Source organism: Lissotriton helveticus, chromosome 7 (assembly GCF_964261635.1).
Source record: "Lissotriton helveticus chromosome 7, aLisHel1.1, whole genome shotgun sequence".
NCBI lineage: Eukaryota > Metazoa > Chordata > Amphibia > Caudata > Salamandridae > Lissotriton > Lissotriton helveticus.
Window position 1 is genome coordinate 1,458,008,689 of NC_136068.1, and position 22,617 is coordinate 1,458,031,305.

Genomic DNA, 22,617 nt, shown 5'->3' on the forward strand with positions numbered 1-22,617 from the left:
TCAGCTTTGGCTTTTTTCTATGTCACTCCATCGAGAAGATTATATTCGGATCTCCAGATTCGCTCTAGCCTCCTACATGTTTGTTTCTGTGACCTTAGGCTCTCGGAGAACCAGGGTTCAGACAGGGTGCTGTTCCGGTGTTTCTGCACTTTTTCAGGTGCTAAAAAGTTCATGGCATTTTTTACCCAAGTAGTGTATCTTTGAGCAGCTTTCTCCACATCGTCATCAGTTATACTTATTGAAGGAAGTGTATCTAACAGGGTTCTTTCAAGCTTGAGTGTATTTATCTTGCTCCAGGGTCTAAAATGTAGGGTCCCTGAGGGTGAAGCACTGGCTCCTTTTTGTGAATGGGGTGGGCTGAAAGAAAAAACAGGGTACTTGAGCAGTCATTCGGTCCCAAAATGTTTATACTGTTTTTGCCTTTAGCAAAGTTACCTGTGAGTCTCGGCACTATCCATGTTAGTTCAGGATCATATATAATGTACGGTTAAGCCTTGATAATGCCTCTATTGCACAGTAGCGTCAAGTTTGCATTAATCATCAGGAACAAATGTCATTAATTTAACCTTAGCAGGAGACGTGAGCTGCAGTTCTGTCAAAATATTTACATTGTTTTTAATAGCTTGCACAGCTAAATAGGAATCTTTGCACACATCACAGGTCGCACAATCCTCGTTAGTTCAGGATCCTATATTGAGTTAGGAGTGCTATTATGTTCTCTTAGTGATTTATTTTATTTATTTAAGGACTTGTATAGCGCTTGAATCACCCCCGTAGGGGTATCTCAGGGCTAACGGACCCATAGTGAGAACGCTGTCACCCAGGGGCTAAAACAAGATAGTTTTCAGCGTTTTCCTAAACTGTAGATGGTCTGAGCACTTCTCTGTCCTCATATGCAAAAAAGGGGAAAGTCAATAGTTTGAAACTAATTAGAATACCCATATTTTTATCCCTTGGGATGTATGATTTTTAGATTTGGCTCAGTACGCCTGTGATTGGGACATCGGTGCTTAGATTGCCTGAAGTAGAGATTGATTGGTTTTAAATGTTCGGTATTGGTGATCGTGTTGCATATTTAATCATGTTTATGGTTTTTACTAAGGAATAAACTAAACTTTTTGTATTGAATATCTTGCCAAGTTACAGATTTCTCTTCCGATGTATACCTCTTTATCTACCAAAAGCCTTTTAACAAACAGGTAGAGGCTTCATGGAAAAAATGTATATGGGGGAATAAAAAGCCCGGTGCCAGTATACAATTGCTCCAGAGGGCATGGGAGGAGGAAGGGTTCTCACTACCAGACTTAATGAGTATATTATTTACCTGCATTTATTGCTTGACTTTCTCTTCCCCATTCTAGATTTTTTTTGCTAACTTCAGCGTCAGCATTTTCTCATGGGTTTAAAGGCGGAAGATTTTTATTGCTCCTAGAATGCATTCTTGGAACACCAAAAATCTCAGAAAAAAAGGGGGAATGCGGCCAATTTATTTTGATAACCTGCTGTTTATTCAAGCAGGCAAAAGACCAATATTAGTACATTTTCTTGGTTCTGGCTCAATTGCTTTGCCACTATTCAAAAACTTACAATCACAATTTCATTATTTGGATGCAAGCTTGTACAAAAATGATACCTAGTACATTTAGCATTAAGTTACATAAGTAAAGAAATAATCATAGGTTACATAAGTGAAAAAGACCATCATAAACAGTGCAAATACAGTCACAATCAATAAACATGGAACACCAGTCTTTGGTTTAGCTGAGAAATAATCTCACAGTACTCTCACAACAAAGCTATTCCTTTTTCTTATAAGAGAGGTACTGGCCATGGGGATAGAGCTTTAAGTCAACAGGGATAACAGCCTTATCAACTGTTTGTTTTTGTGACTTTTGGGCATTACGTTAATAAATTCCCTCATGGATTTCTTGTAGAAAAGTGCTGACGCGTTTCAAATCCCTGTATTAATCAAGGAATTTTCATGAGGGCAGTGACAGGGTGTAATCTGGAAATCACAAAGAAATTGGGTATCCGTGCTTTTGAGAAACCTTCCCTTATTATTGTAACCCTAATTATTGCTAGAAGTAATTAATTTTACTTGCACTTCATGCTGTTTTCTGCGTGTTCGTTATTATTTTCAACAATAAGGCAGCTATTTCAATTTTCAATCCTGTGAATGTGAAGGAGAAGCATTTATAAATTATCATTTGGCACATAGATATATGAACTGGTAAGATCTATATTAATAATATGCGGATTCTATTTAGACTTGATCCATATTTACTACCAGTTTGCTATTTTTAATGGAGAGTCCTGTTCGCTTCAAGCATTAAGTTTTAACGACGATCCAGGGAGTGGTTTCACATCTGAAACAGAAATTACAACTAAGGTTTTAAACGTACTTAATTACGATGCGAGTGATGATTCTTGCGTGTGTTTGGGCTGCGGGCCAATTTCTGTGGATTATCTTATAAGTTAACACTTGCCTGTGCTCTGTGGTTTGAAAACAAATATAACTTTGACTGACAGGGCTCGGGCGCACTGCTCTCAACTAACAATTGCTTCTGTTTGCGATATGTTACGCTCAGTGCACTGATGATTTTAAGACTTTCACTGGGTTACTGTGGCTATGGTGCTTCTGGCCTTACCACTTACTTTGCGGTTGACTTGATCATTGAGGACGCGACTCGCATGGCTATGTGTCCGTTACTATTCAGCCAGTGCTTCCGGTCTTCAGGATAAATTTAAAGGAAACGATGCATGGCTTCCTTGCAGGTCATTCTTCCCTAAGGATTCTGGTTGTTGTAGTTTTGCGCTAGTGTTGCAAAGTGTTTCTCAGAGTGTTTTGCTTCCATAAAGTGAGGAACCATTGGGGCTGTCAATACTTGTTTTTTATTCCTTGAACGGTGTTGCACAATCCTTTGGTTGACTTGTTGATTCGTTTTTCCGATATAGATTTTGAGGCATGGACACCGAATGGCATAAATTGTGTTTTTTGTCCCACAATTCGAAAATTCTTTATCTATCCACTTTCTTCTATCGTGAATACATTTAGAGCCTTTAATGGTGCTATCACAGGCCGAGCATTTGACACATTTATGATGTCCTTCTATAGTTTGCATCTTCCATTGGGCTATTACATCTTTCTTTTGTTTTTTGGGTGTCAGATCAGCTCTTTGTTGATTTGTTGTCCAATACTTCTGCCTTTTTTCTTTGGCGAATAAAGGACGCTCCAATTGCCGTTCAAGTTGAGAAAGGAGATGCCAGTTTTTCAATATTATCTGGCGAAACTGGTGAGTATGTGGGCCAAAAGTGGTCACACAGACTAGTTTCTCAAGCGGTTTCTTAGTTGCTTTCGTGAGTAGTTCTTCCCTTGGCGTGTACCAGGCCCTTTTTGTGGCATTCTTCAACTTTTTTGGGGGTAACCTCGTTCCTGGAGTTGTTCACAGAGTACTGCTGCGTGAATCATGAAGTCCTCCTATCCTGCGCAATTCCTTCTGATGTGTAACAGCTGTCCATACAGAAGGTCATCGCGTAGGCTCCTAGGGTGGGAGCTTTGGTAGAGTAGGATTGTATTCCTAGCTGTCGGCTTACGATACAGGGAGATCACTAACTTTTTCTGATGAGGTATTACTGCCACATAAAGGAACGTTAAGTTGGTTTTGCTCTTGTAGATGATGAATTTTATATCTGGATGTTTTGCATTGAGCCAATCATAAAATGATTTGAGGTCTTCTGTGCCATTCCAGATGCACCAAACATCGTATATATATCTGTACCATTGTTGGATATGGCCCACGAATAGATTGTTGTTATGTATGTTCTTGTCCTCATAGCAAGCCATTTCAGGAGCGAGGCACAGGGTCAGACTGATTTGCATATGGCCATGTCTGAACTGGGGTGGCAGAGTGGGCTAAAGAACGGTGATGGATTAAACCCAGATCTGTTGACTGGGTGTGAGTGTTTGATTGGTTCAGATGCTCCGTCCATCACCTCCCCCTTTTGTACCGCTTTGTTCGCCATAAGTTGGCAGGGTATGCTCAGACGTGAGTCCCTTGCTCACTTTGCCACTGGATTCAAGCAAGCCTGGCTGAAGACGGCTGTAATGCCAGAAACCGGTCCTAGGAAACTTGTTTCCGGTCCAGGGAAGGCATGGCTTGGCAGTTCGGGGTGGACTGTTCCCATGAGGCACAGGGTCAGACTGATTTGCATATGGCCATGTCTGAACTGGGGTGGCAGAGTGGGCTAAAGAATGGTGATGGATTAAACCCAGATCTGTTGACTGGGTGTTAGTGTTTGATTGGTTCAGATGCTCTGTCCATCACTACCCCCTTTTGTACCGCTTAATTTTTTACGGCAGCATTAGCACCGTGGCAGTGCAGAGGAGGTATTTTTTTTTTCGAGGCGGCCCTCAACATTTCTGAACAGGTGCAACTTTGCGGCTGAGATTTGAGTCTAGTGCGCGTGCATTCAAAACATTTGTTTGGCGAGGATGCTCCAAAAATTACTTGTTAGGTAACGGTTAGCTGCTTCTCAATAAACTGCACTCTATTGGATCCACACAAACAGCTGACCCTACGAGTGACGGCAGCACTTATTTCGGAATGGTATCAGATCTCTCATATATGATTCCCTATTCTCCTGTACATTACTCAGGATGCCCGTGAATTTGCCGCCCCCACCTCTGCAGGGGAGCGGGGCAGGACCACAGGTCCCAGGCTCCCTTGCGGTACACCACCGACGCCCGTACCCCACGCCAGGAGGAGCTTTCAAAAGCTCCTACGGGCTCCCGCAGCGCAGGACACCCGTGAATTTGCTGTCACCACCACTGCTGGGGAGCGGGACAGGACCACAGGTCCCAGGTTCCTCTGCGGCATGCCACCGACACCCGTACCACGCGCCTGGAGGCGCTCCTAAGGGCTCCTGCAGTGTGGGAAGTACGCAGGAGTGCCTGGGCCAAGGCCAACGGCGGGCCAGTCAGATACTGGGCTGGGCCACCCCTCTTGACACTGACAGCAGATTAACCAGGGCTATTAACTCTATCGGACAGTTTACATAAGGTTAGTGCTCTTATTAATATAGGTGTTTTCCACCCTTAGAAGCTTTGGGGAGTATTCTCCTTTCTGTCGCCATTATTATTCCAGCCTGTTATAGTCCTAAAAAAATATTCTAATTCCTGGGCAAACATCTTAATACGAACTACTGGGAAGCATTACTTTGGCCAAAATCATCTTCTTAATAATTTCGAGACACCACCACTGCTACCAGCAGTCATGGGTAAACGCACATGCACAGTGAGAAATCCGTCCGCCCTGCAATCTGCACCTCCCTCACAACAATTGATAAAATGCTACAAAGGGCAATTGGAGCTGTTGCTACGGAAATTGAGCGGACGGAAAAGCGTCTTTCACTAACCCCGGATATAACACAATGTTCCACCACTCCTCGCCCTTAATCCTAACTCTGGATCCACCATCAGAAACTCCAAGGACCCGTGCAAAGGCCTGTGTAACACACACTGCTGAGATGCCTCCGGAGACCTCAGGCAAAAATAAATGGAAATAAAACTCGTTACAAACTTGGGTCCTAAGCGGAAAAAACAAAAACGGTGAACAAAGCAATGAACAGTGACAAGGGCGTAACTGTGTCAGGGGATATACCGCAGGTGAACCTTGAGCAACCACCCTGGGTGACCAGCCTGGTGATGGACATCCAAGCACAATTTAGGTCCATTGTAAAGGACGAATTCTATATTTTAATGGACAGGGTTGACAAATTAACAGCATTGGTTGACCATTGGGTGGGTAAGGCAGAGTCAATTCTTAAGGGGGCTGAGTCAACAAAAACTTTAGTTTTACAATCAGCCTCTTTTTCTACTAAGCCAGTATCCCCAGTACTTAATACCTGGACTATCTCTACTAGGCCTAAGTTAAACAATCAGCAGGCTGTAGACCCATGCTCGAGAATCCCACTGCCTCAGAGATCAGACCCAAGTACCCATCACCAGCGGGCCTTCCCAAGGGCCAGGAACAGAAATCACCTCTAGGCCACCACTGGTACCAGATACACAGCAACAAGGTTCAACCTATGGGGATAGCGCAAGGACAGTACCCCGTTAAGAACCCCCAGAAATAGTAACTGCCCCCTGCCATGTATGGATCTACCTCCGGCCTCAACTCCCTAAGTTATTGTGTTAACAGGAGGACAAGAGTTTAATAGGGGGTTTAGGGAACCCCATTCTGAGCTTAAAAACAAATGTATTTTTTGGTTGGCCAACCACAGGCAATTTCCCTACAAAGACACAAATGAAATCATATTCACACGCAGGGTAGGCTGGGTGGGATGAGGATCAAAAAATGTCCCTGGGGATTGTATAATGATACATTTTAGAGACATACGGGTTGTGCAAACCCTTTTAGATTGTGGCTACCAGAGGAAAAATGGGGATATAGCTTCACTCCCCTTGGGATATTTTTTTCCCCCCGGGGACTATGCCCCATAACACGAGAAGAGCAGGTAATGATTGGGGTTGAGGAATCAGAATAAGCCATCTGTTAGAATGAATCAGGACAGCCCTAGACCTAGTTTTGAAAACCTCTCCTTTTCAAATAGATACAGACCACTAGATTCAATTGACTGACTAACACGTACCGGGCCCCTATATCTAAGCCTTAGTCATCAATTGGAGACTAGAGTGGGACGACTGCACCAGGATGAGCTTGTACAGCAGGGAGGCTGTAGGAAGCAGAAAGGAGATCAGGAGATGGTTATTGTGGGAAGAGCGAGAGATGTAAATAGTAAAAATCAGGAGAGGGCTCTCACTGGCTATCTATCCCTACAGGATTCACAGGCGATTAAGAACATCTTACCATCTATGAAAAAGTCTCCTCCTGCTTCAGTTAGCAATGGTAATTTGGGTAACCATCAAAGTCTGATGGGGTGGGGTAGACTCACAACAGGTCTTTCCAAGGGCGTGTTCCCCTCTTTCAACCACTATATCCAATGAAGTGGGCCCATCAGGCATGTGGCTATTATCCTGGGCCACCCCTCCGACAGTCATCATTGTCTGCGACATCCACCGGGGAGTGAGTGAGTGGAGTAAGGGCTGCAATTGCCCCTGTGTATCTTTTGTAATGGCTAAATCAATACTTAGCACGCGTACCTCTGCCTCAGTCTCCATAGACAGTATGCTGGAGAGGGTCGTTAATATTGTCAGCACTGAAATAGAACTAACTGAGAGGCGTATGTCCCTGTGATCCACAATTTCTTAACTTACCCCCTTAGTTGCGGACGAAGATTATACCTCAGTAGATCCGGGAAGTAACCTGAGCCTCAAGGTCAACAAATCAATTGCGGACCAAAGAGTGAATACAACTACTGCAAATAGTCTGTCACACATTAGCCACAAGGACACAGGTGAAAACATGATTGACTCAGGAATTTCTGGGGCGAAAAGGAAGACAGCTAAGCCTATCTGCCCTAAGAAGAAACAGCAGCCTCGCTTAAAACCACAGAGTACCACCCTAAGCACATGGATTCAAGGCCCAGCGGCTACAGCTGATATAGTGACTGAAACAGTAACTGTTGAGGTCCCTGTTGTTTTAAAGTCGACATCCATGCCTAATCATTTAACTCATACCCAAACTCAGACGGAGTCTACACTATCACTTTTTAATAATTTCACTTTGGGAGACACTGCTATTGACATTATCGTAGACACTGTGTCTGAGTGTGTTAAGGAACTTCTCAACAGGAATTTTGCCTTACTTTGGAAGCGCCTAGATCGCTTAGAATCACTTTTTAACAAGTTCAGCTTGCATATTAATGTACCCAATTTTTCCGACAAATCACAGGTTCAGAAGGGACCAATTCTTAGTATTCCTAACACGCAACAATCCATTTTTTTTTTCAAATACATTTTTATTGTTGCACTAGACGTATCATCAGAAAAATACATGAGGACACGGGCCGGCTTCAACATTCAGCCAGTATCCGTCGGTTCCGCAACTTTTCTTTTGCTCAGTAGGATTACTCGCATATCAGAAACGACAGTACAGTTTAGCCAAGGCTAGTTATTGATGCAAATAAACCAGAGAAAACAACCCCTAAAAACAGCTCCTACCATGCCTGCCCGCCTCCCCCCACCCCGAAGTCCGTCTACCCTTTGCTGACACAGTCACCTCCACCGGATGAGAACAGGATTCTACAGTGAGACATTGAACAGGTCCAGTCTCTGTCACCACCTTTAGGTGTGCACCAAACATCAAGTGTGACAAAGTTCCCCTTCAGATCACCTGTGAGGTCACTCTAGTCCGTGGTATTGCCTCCACTTAGTCCATACTCTCCGGAACTTTTTTGGGAAACCCCTGGCTTTATATGTCACTCTCTCAGCCGCCATATAGAGGTCAAGCCCACTCCTCCAAGTCCGGTGGTTCGGCCACTCCCCAGTGCCGGGCAATGTCTCTCTTGGCCACCACCAGTGCCAGCACTAGGAATATGATCAATGGGCGGGCCAAGTCAACTTCGGTCGTTAACCCCAACAGAGCTAGTTTTGGGTCACGCGGTAAAGTAGTTCCCAGGACCTCCTCCAATTCCCCAAATATGTTCTCCCAGTATTCCTGTATGATTTCACAGCCCCAGATTATGTGATAGAAATTCCCCTCCGGTTGGCGGCACCTAAGGCATGTAGTGTCCATGACCTTTCCCATTTTGTATAGGCACACCCTGTCGTAGTAGGCTCTGTGCAACACTTTCAGCTGTATGAGGCGGAGTCTGGACTTAATCGCACCCTCACGAGGGTGCATAAGAACCATCTCCCAGTCCAGGTCTTCAATCCCCCCCGTGTCTGCCTCCCATTTGTTTCTCAGGTCTTGTAGGGTTCCCAATGTATTGTTGGTCAGTGTTCGGTACGCGAGGGAGACCGCACCCCTCCCTATTTGCTCCTGCAGCAACCTACCTTCCAACGGGGAGTATTCTGGGATGTCTGCCACAGTGATGTTCTGAGCCCTCCAGGCGTGCCGTAGCCGTGTGTATCTGTAGTACTGAGTGTTGTGTAGGCCAAAGTCCCCCTGTAAGGCGTGGAATGTTTTCAGGTCTCCCCTAGCAATTACGTCTCCTATGGTCGAAATGCCGATATCATCCCACTGCCTGAAGCCTGTCAGTTTGTTAAGTTCACCCAGCCACTTACAGTGCCATAGTGGTGTCTGTCGGGTGGGCCGTTTGTCCCAGCCCATGCGTTTGGTCGCCCTGTTCCATGCAGTCAACGTGATCCTAGTGGCCGGCAGGAGGTGTTTCCATCGTGGACCTCCGTATAAGTAATACAGAACGTGTGTATGAGACCATTTTGAGCGTTCTAGCGCATAAGTAGGGTGATCTATGGCTGCATGCAACCATTCGTTTATCGGGGTAAGGTGCTCTGCCCAGTAGTATGCCTCTAGGTTGGGAAGGGAGATCCCACCACTGTACTGGTGGCGTTGTAGTGTGGCTAAGGCTACTCTCGGGTGTTTCCCCAACCATAGGAAAGCTCGCAGGTCCGCGTGGATTTTAGGCAAGATTGTAGGAGGGAGCGGGTAATATTCATTTTGCAGTGCATAGAGGAATTTTGGCAGCAAAACCATTTTATATAGAGCTGCGCGCCCCAGCAGGGTGAGCGGGAGCTGCCTCCACCGGTCCATTTCTAATTTCGCACTGGTCATGATGCGGGCCACGTTGGTAGTAAGGGATAGTGACTCGTCTAGCGTTATGAATACCCCCAAGTACCGAAATCCCTCGGTGGTGTGAATGAGGAGTTCCGGTAGGCAATCCCTCCGGTCTCGGCCCTGTGGATCATATAGAATCGATTTATGCCAATTAATATTATGGCCAGCTCTAGCTCCGAAGTCATCCAACTCTTTGAACAGGACCGGGATAGTGGCATCCGGTTCCGTCACAAACAGCAGGACGTCGTCCGCATATAATGAAATCTTTTCCTGGGTAGCCTCCAAGTCTCCCCAGGTGAATCCCCTAATACCCTGGTTCTGTCGGATCCGGATTGCTAGTATTTCTATCGTCAATGTGAATAGAAGGGGGGACAGAGGGCACACCTGGCGTGTACCTCTGTTAATGTGGAATTCGCGTGATAGTCTTCCATTGACCCTCACTCGCGCCTTTGGGGCAGAGTAGAAGAGTCTTATCCAGTGTAAGAACTTAGGGCCAAAGCCGAACCTCCGTAGGGTCTCAAACAAGAAGGGCCAGTGAACTGCATCGAAGGCCTTTTCTGCATCTAATGAGAGGAACCAATGGGGTTCGCTCCTTCCTTGGACTTCCTGTAGCCAGTTATGTGTGCGGCGTAGGTTTAATTTGGTTGCCCTGTCTGGAAGGAACCCAGACTGGTCCGCATGCACCAACTCAGAAATCACCCTCCGCAGGCGCCTAGCAAGGACAGTGGCCAGAATCTTCGTCTCCATATTGAGGAGAGATATCGGGCGGTAGGAGGCACATATGTCCTTGGGTTTACCCTCCTTGTGTATAGGGACAATTGTGGCCGTCGCCAGATCCGGTGGCAGGCACGCCGTTCGGAGTGCCTCAACAAAGAGGTTTTTAATATGGCGTTGCAGCAGGTCCGCCGTACGTTTGAAGAACTCCGCCGGGAAGCCGTTGGGTCCCGGCGTCTTCCCCGGCTTTAGGGACGCTATTGCCTCTGCTATTTCTTCTAGTGTAATGTCCGTCTCCAGGTCCGTGGCGTCCTCTAGGGACAGCGTTGGGACCTCCATGTCACACAGATAGCGGTTGGCTTCAACCTCGCCCCCCAAATCTCTAGCTCTGTAAAAGTCCTCATAGTACGTAGCAAAGGCCTCTGCTATAGCCTCGTCTGTACAGGCTGATCCTTTTCCCGGCACTTCAATCCTGTCTACCCATCGTGCCGCCCTCTCCCTCTTGCTCAGCCATGCTAGAAGTCTACCAGATTTATCACCCACGTCGTATAGGCGGTGGAGTGTCGCCAGTGCCTGTGTGCGTGCCTCCCCAGTGACAAGTTCTCTATAGTGTCTTTGTGTGTCAAGCAATTTTCTAAGTATCTTTTCTTCCTTTCCATGGTGATATTCTGCTTCGAGGGCTAAGATCGAGACCTCCTCGGTTGTGACCGCCTGTTGTAGCTCCCTTCTGGCCGCCCCCGTCTGCTGTTTATACGATCTCTAAGGACTGGCTTAAGTGCTTCCCAGAGTGTAATCCCTGATTCTACAGATCCCTCATTCTCAGCCACATAGACCTTTATGTCTGCTCTAATCCCCTTCAATAGATCCGGTGTGTGCAGGTCCCACGCCGTCAGGTGCCATTCCATAGTCTGTCCCCTCCTCCCCCGCCCCAAGTGTACTGACAGGGGGGAGTGGTCCGAGATTCCCCGTGCTCTATATTCCGCTAAGTCATTGACCGTAATTTCTTGCCTGGAGGTAAATATATAATCCAGCCTGGAGAAGACCTTCTGTGCCCCGGAGTAGTAGGAGTAGGCCTCCTGTGTGGGGTGGAGCCATCTCCATACATCTGTGAGGCCCAGAGTGTGCATTTGTCGTGCCAGTGCCGTGTCGTGCCCTGCTGTACGTGGGGTCCCCGATCTGTCCCTTGTGACACACATTACATCATTGAAGTCCCCCCCCCACTATCTGGATCGTATCTGCCGTGTCCAGAAGGATAGCAGTGACTGCAGTGAGGGTGCGCGCTTGGAGCTTTGGTGGGCATAAACTGAGATGAGTGTGTATCTGCGTCTCCTCCATGTGCCCTGTACCCCTGCATACGTCCCCTGAGGGTCTAACCATGTACGAGTGATGGTGAACGGTGTGGATTTTTTAATGAGTATTGCAGCCCCTCTGGAGTCCGCCGTGTAACCGGAGTGCGCAAGCACCACGTGCCTGCCTCTTGCTATAAAAGCGCAATGAGTGCCTCTTAGGTGGGTTTCCTGGAGAAATATAATGTCCGGCGCCATCCTTTTCAGATATGCATTTACTAGGCCCCGTTTGATCTTAGACCCAAGGCCATTCACATTCCAAGATAATATTGTGACGCCTGAGTCACCCGTGGGAGCGTGATCTAGTGGATCTGCCATTGTGTGTTCTCTTCAAATGTCCAGGTAGGGCTCCCGAGGTGGTGTGGTGTGAGGTGCGTAGTGGCATGTGGTCGCTGTTTCTCAACTTGTGTCCCCCTCCCTTCCCCATTCCCCTGTTCCCCCAACTCCCAATTGTAAGAAAACCATGTCTTCCCAACCTCCCCCACCCCACCTCCCTCCCCTTCCAGTCGCTCCCCTTCCAGGGATCTAACCATCCGCGGGAGAAGGTCTGTCGCCCTCCCACCTTTCCCTCCCATCATACACCAAACAACTGAAAGAACAAGGAAAAACAACATATAGAGGCGTGCCAACTTGCGTGTTCCCGGTACCGGGCTGCTATCTCATTGTCCCCAGGACGTCCGTGCTCAGGAGTGCGAGTCTTGGGTGTCCGCAGCGGGACCCAGACCCGATGAGTCCCGCTCCAGTAGCTGTATCTCGGCGACCAGGGGGTGGACTGATTCGGCACAACTGTTCTCTCCGTCACCCCCGGATTCACGTCCCTCCGAGTCCTCCTCCTCGTCGCCCTCTGATCTGATACCATTTCGCAGACTGCTGAACCTGGAGCCCGACATAGAAGAGTTGTTGGTTGGGGACGTCGACCTGACCCCTCTCCCCCCGCCGGCACCGCGGGTCTGATAGGGTGTCGCTGGTCTACGCCCTCTGATCTTTCCGGATCTTTTTCTCCGTGGCTTCGGCTGTTCCCAGCGCGTTCTTTCCCTCAGCGATCTGTCCATGGCATCCCGTCCCGCTGCTTCCCTACTGTTCAGAATGGGGCGTTCCTCAAGCCAGTGCCAGGCGTCCTCCGGGCACGTGAAGAAAATGGTTTTGTCTTTGTAGATAACTTTAAGTTTCGCCGGGAAAAGGAGCATGTATTCCAGTTTCAAGGCACGTAATTTCATCTTCACCGAGTCGAAGGAGCGGCGCTGTCTTGACACCTCCTGGCTATAGTCTGGGAAGATCATAATCGTGGCATTTTCGAATCGGATCTCCCCCAGCTTCCTGGCTTCTCTAAGGATCAAGTCTCTGTCGGCATAGTTTAGAAATCTCGCAATGACCGGTCTCGCGCCCTCCGGTGGCTTGGCCAGTAGCGCCCTGTGGGCCCTCTCAATAATGAAACAGGCAGAGAACTGAGCCGCGGGGAAGGTTGTCTTCAGCCATGCATGGAGGAAGGAGGCCATATCCCTCCCCTCAAGTCCTTCTCTAAAACCCACAAAACGGAGGTTGTTGCGGCGGGATCTATTTTCAGCATCGTCCACCTTCCATTGCAGGTGGCGGTGCGAGGCCTGTAGCTCTGCCATGTCTTTCTTTAATGCTGTGATCGAGGACTCATTATCTGTGACTCTGTTCTCGGCCGTTGTTACTCTCTCTGATAAATTGCGGAAGTCTTGGCGTAACAGGGTGATCTCTGAGCCTACTTCTCCGATCTTTACCTCCAATGCAGCCCGCGATTCCTGGATGTCACTTCTAGATGCCTGGATAGCCGCCAGGAGCATTGCCGTTTCGGTGAGCGGTCCCGGCGTGTCCGGCCGCTGATCTCAGTTTTGTCTGGATGTAGCAAAGTTGTCCATGGGGCCTTGCTTCGTTGGTTTGGGGATCGGGTCTCGCTTCCCCATGACTGCCCTCTCTGTGGGACCGACTGTGGTTCTGGCGCGGTCTCTGTTGTCGACTCGTTGTAAATGTGCGCCAGAATCCCTGACGCTGTCTCCAGGACGTTGCTACCTTAGTTTCTCAGGTGCAGTCGCTAGTCCGTGTGCAGCTCCGAGGCGGGGGGCGGGAGGGGGACGAGTGTCGATTGGCCGCTGATTTGCCCCACACGATTCCCGTTGAGGGTCCTCGTTCCATCTCCTCTCAGCCGCCAGGAAAGCTGCTATATCAGGCTCGGACCCCCCGGTGCCCCGGGCGGCGCGCACTCTATGGTGTCTGGAGCGGTCGAGCCGCACCCTCCTGCCAGTGGGGGACCGCTGCGGGGTGCCTGCTGGGGGGTCGCGCCTCTGGCCGCCCTCTGGAGAGCGCTTACCCCTCCTCGCACTTCCTGCTGTGTAATGGCTTGCGTGACTGAGTGGCCCTCGATATTCACAGGTCACCCCCAGGCCCGGATCCTCCGACTCCCCCACGAACGTGTGCTGAGGGGCTGGACCGCACCTTGTCAAACGTAGTTCCCTCCCGCTGACAGTGGCCGCCGGTGTTTGTTGTCCGTTGCCTCCGTCCGCCGCCGGTCCCAGGAGCTCCTCTGTGTGTGCCTGGTGAGTCGGGTGCAGGCGGGGGGGAGGGGAAGGCCGCCGCACGCAGCACCGACGGCAGGGTCCCAAGCCCGAGTGAATCTCCGGCCCCCACCGCCAGGTCATAGCCCGGGTGTCCCCACCTTCAGTTCGTTGCACCCCGAGCTCCCCTCCGCATCAGGCCGCACTCCGCTCTACCTCACGGAGGTGAGGGCGCTTCCCCGCGCCGGTATTCCGTGCCCCACACCCCAGGGCAGGGGGAGAGGGAGGGGGAAAGCAGGTCCGGACGCCTCCCGCTCACAGCCTCAGGTCACTGCACCTCTCCGGTGTTCTTCGTCTCGGTCCGCCCCGTTCCTCCGAGGTCGGTTACCGGCTCCTTCTGCTGGCGGCCGCCATCTTGGTGAAGGCGGCTGTGGCTCGGCCCCGGGATCCCGGCACTGTGCTGTCTCCACTTGTCCGCCCCAGGGCGCAGGTCCCGTCTCAGCCCTTCCGTTCCGCCGCCGGCTCTCCTCCCGCACCTTGTTAGGGTTCCACAGCCTGCCTTTTCTCGACCGCGGCGGACTCCTATGCCGCCGCCGTCATATTGCGTGGTCGAGCCGACCTGATGCCGATTACTGCGGATTAAGGGGAGATCCACAGCGCCGTCGGTGTCACTAAGCATGCCCCTGATGCAGCGCTCATGCATACACTGCCTGATGAGCGAGCCTCCGTCCGGGGTAGGGTAGAAACGTCGGATTAGTTGGCAGCCCGGCCGGAGCTCCGGCCAGACACGTCTTAGGCGGCCATGCTGCTAGCCACGCCCCCCACGCAACAGTCAATTTTAACCGCTGTGCAGCCTATGTTAACTGGGCCTCGTGAGATTTGTACTTTTTCTGAGATTTCTGCCCATAATGGTAATAACTCGCATCCAGGTACTTCTAATATACCACATTCAACCTAGCCGACGAGCTTCCCCTATTCCCAGTAAGGCTCCTGTAAATAATATCAGCCAAATACTAAAGCCCCAGAATATGGTCACTGCCCAGAGCAAAAAAGATAGCAGGCCCGTTGACTCAAGAAAAGATGTCCTAAACTTACCACCTGAGGCCTGCCCTTATGTTCTGTTTTTAGCTGGGGTGCCCCATTTAAGGGAAAATCAGCCAGAGTCCTGGGATCAACTACGCAACAAGATTGTTAACTGGCTGGTCAAACATAAGGGGTTTAGTATACAAAACATCAGTGATATTCTGATGGTGCGGAGGGTTGGCCCCTCAAAAAAGATTATAGAAGGAGACTGTGTCGTTAATTTCCGTCGGCTGACTCTGGTAAAATCTACACTAAGTGTAAGGGAGCATAAGAACTCCTTACCTACTCATATATTGTCATTGCCTCTTGGCTATTTTTACAAATCTAATAATTTTTACAATCTACCAGTCACCTTTCCATTTTCGTCACAAAACAAGTTTACCCCACTTTCTGACCTAGACACCCTGGATTGACTACCCCCCATATCTTCATCCACTGAACTGGCTCTCACTACATTAGTATCAGCCCCCTTGGTAAGTGATGTCTCTAAGCCCTCCAATCATAACCTGCAGGTACTAAGCCGGAATGTCGCAAGCTTGGCCTCTAAAGTAAGCAACGAGGACTGGGCTAATCTGGTAAACAAATTTGACATCTTAATGTTCCAGGAGACCTGGGCCACAGGGGATCTATACATTGAGGGTTTTTAGTGTTTTAACGTCAGTGCATCAGTTCCTGTATATGGGCGACCCTCGGGTGGCCTATCTATTTGGGTCAACACTTTATCAGGCGGAAATATCAAAAATATTTCTACTAATAGTCCAAACTTCCAAACCTTGATATATACATGGGGGTATCCATTTGTTTTATTAATTTTTATAATAATGATTTAATAAATGTACCAAATACGATTATTGTCCATCTTTTTAATTTAGTGACAGACATCCAAATCCTACCAGGAAACCCCACCCTTGCTGGAATTTGTCTGGGAGGAGATTTTAATGTTAAGATTTCAATGGCGAATATATTAGATACCGTTCATGCACCACACGTAAATTTGTGCAAAAGGGGGGCGGAATTGTCTGATTATTTGTTAAATCATGATTTATTAAATGTAATGGACATTGCAGCCATAAACCAAAATGATAACCATCGAATACCAACGTTTAGAGGTCGTGGCTGTGCTTCAGTAATCGATTATGTCTTTATATCAGGGAAGGTCATACCTATTGTATTTGGGGATCATAATCCAATCTTGGTCACGTTTAGGGTCATTCCTAGAGCCAACTTTACTTTAGAACCAGGATCATGTAATTTAATACCCTCGACCGACAATTTAAGAATTATCTGGAAAGGAATTGACAACAGCACAGTGTTCATGAACATGGTAACATCTTATCGATCACTTATCGACATCTGCTCGTCGCCTACGGATGTTAATCCTGAGGTAGTAGTAGCCTTTGTCCATCTATGCACAGGCATTAAACAAATTATCTCAAAACCCATGACCTCTAATAATCACAATATCAAGTGGTTTAACAGTGATTGTTCAAGGGCCAATAGAGAGCTTCGTGCCGCCCTGGCATTAACACCAAGGGATGCAAGTTTTATTAGATCACTGAGGAAACTATACAATAAAGTGGTGAAACAGAGGAAAGATGAGGTCCTAAAAGATCAATGGGATAATTTGGCCAGTGCAGCGAATCTAAATAACACAAATGGTTTTTGGCAATCGGTCAAAAATATGAGATCTATGGGCCACAATCTAACTCCCCTGACCTGTAACATAACAAGTGAAGCCTGGGTAGCTCATGTTTCCAAAATATACACAGCTCCTGCTCAGAATGAGTTATATATAGATCTTCAAGCTGCTACACGAGTCCAGATATCCTTAGCTGAAGTCGAGGATGCTCCTGACCAACGTTTAGGCAATAAGGCCCCTGGCCCAGATGGGCTCTATATCGATCTTATTAAGTATAAACCAGAATTCTGGGTGCCGCTATTACTTAATGTTTTAAATAATTTAACAAACTCTCATATCCCCAGCACATGGTCATCTAGCATCATAGTCCCAATTTTAAAAAAAGGAGATAGGTCCAACCCTAGTTGTTACAGATTGATCTCCTTGATCGACAACACTTTGAAGATACTTGGGCGGGTTTTATTTAATAAAATCTGGAGCTGGGCCGAGGATGAATGCATTTTAGATAAATGTCAGCTGGGGTTCAAAAGTAAACTGGGAACCGTAGAGCAATGCCTTAACTTAAAACTGATAATTGGTAAATATACCATAGCTTGTCAGTCCCCAGTTTACCTGGCCTTTATGGATCTTACCTCAGCATTCGATTTTGTAAATAGATCACGTCTTTGGCAACGTCTTTTAAAGTATGGGCTGGACGAGGCTTTAGTATATTTTTGGCCTACTTACATAGGGACTTGGGAGCTAGGGTAAGCATTAATAAGGACGGGGCAGTATCTTGATTGGCAGAGGGGTTAGGCAGGGATGCGTACTGGCCCCTCTGCTTTTCATTTTATACATTAACGAGTTGAATAATGATCTGTCCAAATTGACTATGGAAGTCCCAATGATTAATGGCAATGTGTTACCTGCTTTGTTGTACGCAGACGATGCAGTCCTAATGGGCCGCACACCCAATGCACTGCGCACTTTAGTTGGGGGCTTTGTGGATTTTATGAACAAGCTGGACCTTTGAACAAATTTAAAAAAAATGTTTTTAATGAGTTGCTGACCCAAAAAACACTCTGTAAATTTAATCCATTCTGGCTCTGAAAAATTGATATGCACACACTTTCCCATATTTGGGCTTGGTATTTTCAGATAATGGCTCCTGAGCTGCCCATCTGGCTCATAGCAGGAGTACATGCTTAAAAGCTACCAACTCGATTTTGTGTCTACCACAACCAAGAAGAACTGAGGTAGTGCTACCCCTGTTGACAGGTATCATAGTTGATTGTCTAAACTGCAACAAGGGTGGAGACATACCATGGTTGGCGGCTGTCAAGACCAGCCTGAATATTGTAAATCTGTCTCATATTTTTACCGATCCAGGAAATATGGCAGGCATTAATAAAGACTATTCATGGGGTCTTGTACGCTTACTATGGCAACCTGCGACATGAGCGTGAAGTTTTGAAACCCTCGGTTGCCCGGTATATAAGTATGTTAGGTATAGATGGCCCCCCCACAAAATTTCCAGCTAGATATCTCTTAAAGGCGATTAATCACTGGGACGAAGCTTGCTCTTTCGCCTTAGGGCTGGCACCCTAAAATATTTACTGTGCTTTCCTTTAGGCTTTAACTCTAATCTTGAGCAAATGCTTTGCCCTTGTGGTAACAGTGGCAGCCAATCTAGGTTACACTTCTTATTTTTGTGTGATTTTTATAAGTATATAGTTAGCAGCTGTTGATTCCCTATTTTAAGGACCACAATATTACCGATTGTAAGGAAGCATACAGGGAGATCGTTATGCTCAATGGGGACAATTTAATATTCTGTGTCAGTACTTTCTTGAGACTGGCTGTTCGCTCCCGTGATTCTATGAATACAACGTAGATAGTTTTGGTTGTATGCCTGGCAGTTGAATCAATTTATATGTGGGTCGCATCATGTTATTGTCCTTATTATTATGTGCCAAAGTGTCCGCTTTTAATATTTTTGAGCTAAACCTGAAATACTGCACTTTTATTATCACTGAACCTATAGCTAAGTTGTAGTCTTATGGCTGATGTATGATTGATTTGTCAAACTGACTATTGCACTATGCATATAATCTTGTGTATCCATATTAACATGTTCATTGCAGTTATTGATTTTTAATCTCTTATTTATGTAGGCACAGTCTTGGTTTTATTCTGTACTTTTATGGATATTCCTTTCTTTCCGAATAAAGAAATTGAATTGACATCCAGCTGCTTCTTGCGAAGAAGCTATTCTTCCAATTCAGAAATTGAGTTCTCCAGCTCCCATCTTTTTCCAACAAGTGGTTGGATGCCCGCAGTCTGGATTGTCCAGCATGCGAGAATGCAGAGAAAACTGAAATGCATGTACTTTTTTCTGCCCTGCTTACAGGAGGCCAAGGTCTCGCTGGCTGTTACAAGTGTGCAGGAACCTGGGGTCTAGACACGCTACGAGGTCTTTAGGCTACTCAAGTATGACACAAATATGCCCACTGTGTATTCCATCTCGCGCTTCTTGTATTCTATGTGGTGTACTTGTAGAGCCATCCTAAAGAACAGCACATAGGCCAATTCCAGTCCAACATTATCTATTACGTGTTTTTACATATGCACTCTCTCTTTTAAATTGAATGAATTTAACCATTGCTCTCCTGGTGTACTACTACTTTGCAAATAATTAGTCTCTATAGGAGAGATTTTTTTTTTTTTACTTTGTATCCCTATATTTTATCTTGATATTGTTACTGTTTTTCTTTTCTAAATGAAATTGCTACTTTAATTTTACATTTGGATATTTTGCTATACAATGTATTATCTACCTGTATCCTAAAGATATCATATTTGAATTAATTAAAATTAGCTTCCTGTTTATGCATATGCACGTTATTGTCCTATACCTCACGGCTAATGTAGAGGCCATATATTGCACAACCTTTTGTCAGAGGACATCTAGAAGAGTCGTCTTTGCTAATTTAAGATCCCAGATAGGAATGTACATATCCCCAAAAAGTGCTATCCAATTATAGATATCTCAAAGGATGCTGCTATAATTTGTATATAATGTATTGTTTTTATTATATGTGCTTTTAAAGCCCTAGCGGCCGAAATAAAGATTTTTGACTGACTGATAAATGTCCACCAAGTGAATCTGTTATAAATTGTACAAATTTATGAAATCTGTCTTATTCATGTTCTAAACTAGATTTTCAAAATATTTTTATAAAAGAATTTTATGTAAAGAGATTATGTGCAATTGTTGATCTGGTAAGAAATCTAAATCAATAAAGTTTAATTGAAATTGGTGTATAACGGATGGCAAACCAGCGTCTATTTCACTGGAAGGGGCATGAAGGTGTTGCATCTCTGGTCACATTTAATTTTTTTTCGGACTAGTAGCACTTATTTATGTTGTTGCTTTGGCTCGTCACTCCGACAGGCCTCTTCTCGTTGCCCGGAGGTGACATTTCCTTTGATTCTGTTATTCAGTTTCTTGGTCTGATCTCCTTCATCCTGTGGTTGGTGCAGACATTGCAGGCCCATTATTTGATTGGTCACCCAAATCATATGGGGGGGGGGGGGGGAAGGGCACTGCTCCGCTTGGGCCAAGCCTCGCTCCTAACCAGGAAACCGCATACTAGCTAAAAAACAAAGATAGTGTTGTGAGCTGGACAACATTAAATAATTTGTCTCATTGCTGGCAGGAGCTGCTATTCCCCTCGCTTGTTCCCCTCCCCTTGAAGCGCTCATAATTCACTAGGTCAGGGAGCACAGGTTTTGTGTAGCGCACACTTTGAACAGTTATTTCTAGCAGCTAGAGATCACAAGGGATTAACGCGATTAGCATTAAGAGCAGCATTGGGTAGCCGTTATTATCCGTACATTATCTCACTGTTGCTGCTTACGACATATTTTGGCCACTGTTAGAAATGGGGGTTTCTGGTTAGCTAGGTTACACCTAAGCCAGGCAGAACCCACCACTCTAGTCAGGTTAAGGGAGTTACACAAAAAAAAAACCTCTGCTTACCCCCTTGGTAGCTTGGGAGAGCAGTCAGGCTTATCCCAGAGGCAATGTGTAAAGCGTTTGCCCAACTTACATACACACACACACTAGACCCCACAAAAGAGACTCCACACAAGGGTATATAAAAATATCTTTTGTATTATAAAAAAAGTTTAGCCACATCGACCACATAAATCACTGTGCCCCAAGGCACTTGTCCTACAAATGTAAATACGACCCAGACCACAGTTATATAAATCACTTAGCAGCATGTAATGCATGTTAGATCACATAAATCACATTGCCACGGTCATTATATTACTCATAAGTAGCACGGGTCATAACTCACTGTGCACTAAGGCAACTGTCATACACATAACAGATCATCAATCCATTTGCCACTAGGCAATTGTCATACCCATAACATCATAGGTAGGGCGATAACAAAGACATATAAATGGCCCGTCACAAGAACATCATTACTGTGCAACATTACTGTGCAACCTCACTGTACATATGGTGCAGGCTGTGTGAATAACAGTACCTGTTATCCGGACCATGCAGGACACTACAGCAGGGCATACGATGCAATAGTTAGGGAACACATTAAACACGAATTATAACAGAGCGGGAGATGTAGGTGAATGTCATAATTCACATACATTACCCGTGTGCCTCCTAAAAATTACGCCAGAGGTCCTGCGCTGGTTCTACAGGGTATACATGTTTCGACAGGGTATACGGTAAAAAAACGTTTTTGTTAAAAAAAATAGCCTTAGCAGGTAAGGGACCTCCGTCAAGGATTACCACCCTATCCTGCTCTTTAATGCCCGCCCCGCAATGGCCACAAGAGTAGGGTAATTTCCCCACGGTAGGTGATGCAGCAGGTGAGCTGCCCGCGGTTGCACTGGGGGCAGCTGCAGCATAACTACACGTCGGAGACCTGTCTGCGTCTCGTGCGGTCAACTGGGGAGGGGGCCGCATCTTGATTTCTACCCCCGCAGCACCGAGTTAGCAACAACAATCCCCCCCCCTCCCAAGGATGGGGTCACGACGCGAGGGGCAGACACGCCCTGCAGCCGTCAGTGGGCAGAATGACCCCCAATTGCATGTGCCCGCGAGTGCAGGGCAGCTGCGACGTGCAGAAGGTACTTGCTCGGTCCAGCCCAGGACTCTTACCGGTCCGGCCGCACGCAGAGCTCTCCCCGCTGTCTAGGGGGCGGGACAGGAGGTGCTGCTTCTTTCTACGGTGCGAGGCCCGTCTACTTCCTGGCAGTGACGTCAGGAACTCCGGGCTGCCGCGTTGGTCGGCAGGCCTCGGACAACATTAACCGTTTGTGTGTGCCTCCGCGACGTCAGAGGGAGGCTTAGAAATACCACTACTGGTTTGTGCCTGCCCATCTGTCTATGCCTCCCCAAAAGTGCCGCAGCTGCCTGCCTGCCTGCGCCTCATCGAAATCTGTGATTTTATTTTTTTATTTTATTTATTTAATGCGATTTTATATAGCGCGAACTTTACCCGAAGGTGTCAGAGCGCTTTACATAAGAACCAGTTGCAAAACATAAGGACTAAGGATTTATGTAACATGCGTTACATAAAAGATACATACAGAAAAAATTG

At 46.9% G+C, this 22,617-nt stretch overlaps 1 protein-coding gene across 1 annotated transcript in view; it reads right to left on the bottom strand.

Moving 5' to 3' along the window:
* The window catches only part of LOC144770364 (uncharacterized), a 53,747-nt gene extending 31,445 nt beyond the window's left edge, over positions 1-22,302 (bottom strand). The window contains exon 1 of the mRNA XM_078654832.1: positions 22,176-22,302. The gene's annotated coding sequence lies outside the window, so the exon portion shown is untranslated. The remainder of the gene's footprint in view (positions 1-22,175) is intronic.
* Positions 22,303-22,617: the final 315 nt, after the last annotated feature.